The sequence below is a fragment of the Ovis canadensis genome, chromosome 19 (assembly GCF_042477335.2).
Source record: "Ovis canadensis isolate MfBH-ARS-UI-01 breed Bighorn chromosome 19, ARS-UI_OviCan_v2, whole genome shotgun sequence".
NCBI classification, from domain to species: domain Eukaryota; kingdom Metazoa; phylum Chordata; class Mammalia; order Artiodactyla; family Bovidae; genus Ovis; species Ovis canadensis.
Window position 1 is genome coordinate 49,675,836 of NC_091263.1, and position 6,765 is coordinate 49,682,600.

Below are 6,765 nucleotides of genomic sequence, written 5' to 3' on the forward strand. Positions count from 1 at the left end.
GTTTTCCAGAGCAATTGAGACATTTTACATCCCCACCTGTAATACATGGGAATTTCCCCAGTTCCTTGTCAATGCTGGTAATTGTCTGTCTTTTTTTTTTACAGCCACTCTAGTTAGTGTGAAGTGGTGTTTCATTGCGGTTTTAATTTGCTTTACTCTAGTGCCTAATGATGTTAACCTCTTTTCATGTGCTTGTTTGTCATCCATATATCTTCTTTGGTGAAATGTGTATTCAAATCATTTGGTCATTATTTAATTGGGTTATTACGGAGCTGTAAGAATTCAAGTCCTTTATCAGATAGATGATTTGCAAATATTTTCTCTGTCTATTCTTTCTTACTGGTGCTGTTTGAAATATATACATTTAAAATTGTTTATTGAAGTATAGTTGATTTACAGTGTGTTAATTTCAGCTGTAGAGCAAAGTGATTCAGTATATTCTTTTTCATGTTCTTTTCCATTCTGATTTATCTGAGGATATTGAATATAGTTCCCTGTGCTATACAGTAGGACCTTGTTGTTTATCCATCCTATATATAATATTTTGCATCTGCTAATCCCAAACTGCCAATCCTTCCCTCACCCACTCCCCTCCCTCTTGGCAATCACAAGTGTGTTCTGTTGTTTGTGAATCTGTTTCTCTTTCTTAGATATGTTCATTTTGTGTCATATTTTAAATTCCACATATAAGTGATATCATATGATGTTTGTCTCTCTTTTTCTGACTTACTTCACTTCATGTGATAATCTCTAGGTCCGTCCATGTTCCTGCAAATGGCATTGTTTTGTTTCTTTTTTATGGCTGAGTAATATTCCATTGTATATACATACCATTATCGTCTGTATCTGTTCATCTGTCAGTGAACATTTAAGTTGTTTTCCATGTCTTGGCTATTGTAAATAGTGCTGCTATGAACATAGGAGTATATGTATCTTTTCAAATTATAGTTTTGCCTGGATATATGCCCAGGAGTGGAATTGCTGCATCATATGACAAAATTTTCAGTTTTTTTGAGGAACCTCCGTACTGTCTTCCATAGTGGCTCTACCAATTTACATTCCCACCAACAGTGTAAGAGGATTCCCTTTTCTCTACACCCTCTCCAACATTTTGTAGGCTTTTAAATTATGTCCATTCATACCAGTGAGAGGTGGTGCCTCATTGTAGTTTCGATTTGCAGTTCTCTAATAATTAGCAATGATGAGCATCTTTTCCTGTTCCTATTGGCCATCCCTGGAGAAATACCTATTTAGGTAGGTCTTCTGCCCATTTTTTTATTGCTTTTTTTGTCACTGAGTTATATGAACTATTTGTATATTTTGGAAATTAAGCCCTTGTTGATCACTTCATTTGCAAATATTTTGAAGTGTATATATCTTAAATTTTGATGAAATTCAATTTGTCAAATGTTTTCTTTTATCCATTGTATTTATGGTATCCTTTCTAAGCATTTTCTTCTTCGTTCAAAGAAAATAATTTTCATGTAAAAGTACATAATAGATTGGAAGAGGAAATGGCAACCCACTCCAGTATTCTTGCCTGGAGAATCCCCATGGACAGAGGAGTCTGGCAGGCTACAGTCCATGGGGTCGAAAAGAATTGGACACAACTAAGCCACTAAAGCACATATAATAGATACATTTTTCTTCCCTCTGTACCAATTTTGAATGAGCCCCAAATTTATGATGGCAACAGTCTTCTAATCTAGTAGCTGTTTACAGGATAAAAAGTAAGGCACTGGCTGAAACTTTTTGCTCTCAGTGCAGTCTAAGTCTTCAGGCCATTATTGGGTGAGTTTTTCTGTCTCTCTATACTTTCCATCTGATTTCATGGATAACTTTCCCCCAGTGACTCACTCCTATAGCACAAGGAAAACGCTCCTTTTTTTGGAGATAAAGGTCAAGTTTTGCTCAGCTTCACTGAACCTAAAATATGACAGTGGAAGATGAGAGGCAGTCATATTTAAGAGCCCATCTGTGAAGCTAGGTAGCATGTGAGTTTACCACTCTGCATCTTACTAGCTAAAATGATCTCAGGCAACTTTAGTGTCTCCAAACCCCAGAAGGTCCTTTTATATTAATAAGATGGGGACAGTTATAAGTAGGCTAGACTTGCCCTTTGTATACTAAGCCCTCCGTCAATGTCAGTCATCATCATTGTAATCATTATTGTCACCTTTACTATTTAACTAGGACCAGCAAAAAAGAATCTCAAAGTGTCAACTTTATGAAACTTCTTTTGAATCTCAGTTTTCAAGATCCTTAGGAAATCAGAGATATTCCTTGTTACTCAGTGTGATTCCTGGACCAGCAGCATCAACATCAGGGGGAAGCTTGTTAGAAATGCAGAATCTCAGGCTCCACTCAGTTCTGTTGACCTGGGATCTGCATTTTAACAAGGTGTCCAGGTGCTCTGTGTATACTGTACAGTTTGAGAAGCACTAGAAAATTCCTAGCGTGAAAGGAAGAGTGAACAGGCTGGCCTATTACTTACCTCCTTCAACTCCATCCACCATCTGACTGCTAAACAGTCCTCCCTTCATGTAACAGGTACTCTTCAAGGAGATAAAGGTTTGGCTAGGGCTTTCTTCACCAGAGTAAAAGAGGTTAGGGAGAATCCTGTCTTATCTTGCTGCTGCTAAGTCACTTCAGTCGTGTCCGACTCTGTGTGACCCCATAGACGGCAACCCACCAGGCTCCCCCGTTGCTGGGATTCTCCAGGCAAGAACACTGGAATGGGTTGCCATTTCCTTCTCCAATGATGAAAGTGAAAAGTTAAAGTGAAGCCACTTAGTCATGTCCAACTTGCAGTGACCCCAAGGACTACAGCACCAGGCTCCTCCGTCCATAGGATTTTCCAGGCGAGAGTACTAGAGTGGGGTGCCATTGCCTTCTCCTTAGTTGCACCATTAAAGTTAATCATGGTTTCTATGAACCTCTTTCATGAGTGGGGTTACTGTACCCTTTCAAAGAAAAAGATAACAGACCATTAGCACAAACAAGATATGGACAGATAAGCAGAAGTAGTGGAGTTGGTTTTCTCCTCTGAGGAGGCAATGAACAGGCTGCTGAATCCAACTATCAAAGCTCCCAGTTAATCTTTTAAAGAGTCAACATCTGCTGAAATTTTTGTTAAAGCATGGCCCTTCAGATGGGCATTTGTGGATTCAGATCTTTCTCAAAGTTGTAGGCTTTGATGAGACAAAGTCATCTTTTTCCAGAGTAAGGTAATAGAAAAGATAAGACTTGGACTACACTTTGCTGTCAAATTCATCTGTCCCCAGTCTTTAAAATGCAATGCCTCCAACTGGAAAACAAAGAGTCCCTTTTTCTCTCTTTTTTTAAATTTATAAGCTCCAGAGGAAACTGTGGGAAAAGTCACAGCAGAAAAATCACACATTTGGGAATTTGTTTTACTGAAGTCCAACTAGGATTTACCTCCAGTGCTCAGATCAGGAGAAGAAGGAAAAGGGAAGAAGTGTTAAATTCCGAGTTTCACAGACAGTTGAGCAGGGTCTCCCAAAGGGTTTCTTTTTCTTAGCCCCCTCCCCTCATTGAAACCAGTGTTTAAATCAGAACAGAAAGAACTGTGGTGACGATTGTTGTTCAGTCAGTCACTAAGTCATGCCCACGAGGTTGCAAAGAGTCAGACACAACTTAGTGGCTGAGCACACACACAGGACTGTAGCCCCCCCAGGCTCCTCTGACCATGGGATTTCCCAGGCAAAAATACTGGGGGAGAAAATGGGCTGCCGTTTCCTTCTCCAGATCTTACCAATCCAGGGATCCAGCCCATGTCTTCTGCATTGGCAGGCAATTTCTTTACCCGTAAGCCACGAGGGAAGCCCATAGTAACTATAGGCCACGCATATAAAAACTCTGGGGGAGAAGAAGGTCTCTAAATTGAGTCTCACAGGACAGATACGAATTTGACAGGAGAGGAAGTGTGTCAAGAAGAAAAAACCTTCTCTTTTTTTTTTTTTAAATTGAGCTGTAATTCGCATACCGTACAAGTACCCCTGTTAAAGTGTACAGTTAAGGATTTTTTAGTACGTTTTCAAAGTTGTGCAACTGCCACTACTATCTAATTCCGCAGCATTCATCACCCCAAAAGAATCCTAGTACTCCTTAGCAGCCATTCCCCATTCCCTCCTCCACCTGACCCCTGGCAACCGACCTACTTTCTGTAACAGGACCATTTTTAAGACAGAAAAAGAGCCAGGGTACAGGGCGGTGAAAACGACTCACACATCCCTTGCTCTGAGGATGGGGCCAGGAGTGCCCTGTGTCATCCTGTCCTCAAAAAGCCAGCTCAATTCAAATTTTCCAAAAAATTAATATTTAACGATGGAAATGACATGAAAGCCAGGCTGTGGGGAATTCCAAAAAGGTAATTAAGAACATAGATGCAGGGTTTGGAATTTTATGTAGAAGTACCCTAATATTTTACAAGGCGGGCAAGGAATTTTATGACTGTAATGCATAGCATTATATTAATTAATAAAAGAAACAACCTAGTCCACTTGTCAGCTTTCTTCTTGAGGTATCTGTGGTCTTATTCACAAGAGTGAGAGCTGATGTTGAGTCCTTCGTATCCACCAGACATCAGTCTAAACCCTCAGAATGTGAAGAAAGTGCTGTCGTTCTCATCTTGCAGGTGAGGTTACTGAAGTTGAGAGAAATAAATACCCTACCTGATGTCAGACTCATAGTAAGTGACAGAAGTAAGATGTATTCACAGGGATGCCGGACCCCAGGGTCCAGCACCGTAGCCACACTTTTGCACTGTCCCTCCTCCAGCAACTGCTCATCTCTTTTTCTAGGAGTTCACATGCTCTGTCAGGATGCCTAACTCAAATTGAATTGCCTTGAAAATATTAAAATGTTCAGACTTAGAACTTTTCCTGGTGCAGCTGTTCAACATGAAACATTAAATAGACTGCAACTCAGGCCTGTGTTGTCAATATTGCTGGGTTCCTTTCTACCATTTTTTCGCTTTTTCTTGTTCAGTAGGAAATGAGAGGGAGAGGGTGGGATGATATAGGAGAATGGCACTGAAAAGCATGTATACTATCATGTAAGAAACGAATCACCAGTCTATGTTCGATACAGGATACAGGATGCTTGGGGCTGGTGCACGTGGATGATCCAGAGAGATGATATGAGGTGGGAGGGGGGTTCAGGATTGGGAACTCATGTACATCCATGGAGGATTCATGTCAATGTATGGCAAAACCAATAACAGTATTGTAAAGCAAAATAAAGTAAAAATAAAAAAATTTTTAAAAAGAATTGCTGGATGATCTCAGCCTGTGCTCCCTCTACAAACTGAAGATTGCATTTGGGTAACATTTTCTAATGAAATAATTATAAGTCTAATAATATATTACCATGTTAAGCATGTGTTCAAGTTGTTTGGTCTGCTGGGAATGCAGAGGGTATGTAGAGACTGAATTTTTTTTTTTTTAAGTTAGAAAACTTTGTTTTTCCCTTCTTTGTCCACCTGCCTTCTTGACTGTAAGTGGTTCACCCTTGACTAATTCAGGCCATTCTTCAGTCTCTGAAAGTGTTCAATGTCAGTTCAATGTCAGTACTAGGAAGAGTGTAGCCAACATCTAATCCAATGTTCCTACCACTATTAGTAATGGAACACTAGCAGTAATAATTCACTGCTGATGTTTATAATAGATCATCAGTTTCTTGTGTTATACTAATGAAATTCTGTGCTTCTGTTGTAAAATGAGAGCACTTATATAAACTGCCATGCCCTACCTGAAAGCTCAGGAAACTGGAGTAAATCTGAGGTTATTCTGTCAAGACATCACTTATATTCTGAGATGATTTCTTGATGGGGCAAATACAGACTGTTATCTCTAGAACCTTGGAAATTTCTTCCAACTTAGATTATGCCCATCCTTGCCTGGTGGATGGGAACATTCTCTATGAAGCATGTCATGATAAAAATAGTAATAATTAAGTTGGAAGCAACTGTTCTTACTCAGTCTCCTCATTTGACAGAGGAGGAAACCAAAACTCAGAGAGGTTAGCTAACTTCTTCAAAATCACCTCAGTGGGTAGAGGTGTCCGCATCAGGACAAGAAGCCAGTGTTTCCCCATAGCAGGGAAACAGAACTGTGTCCAAAAGGGAGAGGAAGCTTATGAGAGGTCTTCAGCTCCTGGTGCTCAGTAAATATCACTCACTCATTAAGATCTGTGCTTATTTTCTACTATTGCTGTAAAAGAGTGCCACAAACTTAGCAGATTAAACAGCACAAATATATTCTTTTACAGTTCTGGAATGTAGAAGTCTGCTGTGTCTCTCACGAAACTAAAATTAAGGTGTCAGCAGGGCTGCGTTCCTCTCTGGAGTTTCTCGGGAAGGATTTGTGTACTTGCTCTTCTGCCTTGTTGGCCAAATTCAGCTCTTTGCAGTTTCAGGACTGAGATTACAGAGTTTTTGCCGTCTGAAAGCTGATGGCCCCTCACGGCTTCTAAAGGTGCCGTGTTCCTTGGTTCACGGCCCCCTTCAGAGCAATGGCTGGTCAAGTTCTTGTCACATCCCACTTCTCTGACCCTTCATGCATGGGCATATCTCTGCGTGACCACAACTGGGAAAGGCTCTTCGTTTTAAGAATGCATGTTACTAAATTGGGCCCATCTGGATAATCCAGGATAACCTTCCCATCTCAACGTCTTTACCATTAATCACATCTGCAAGATTCCTTTTGCCACATAAGGTAGCATGTTCAGAGTCTAGCAATTAGT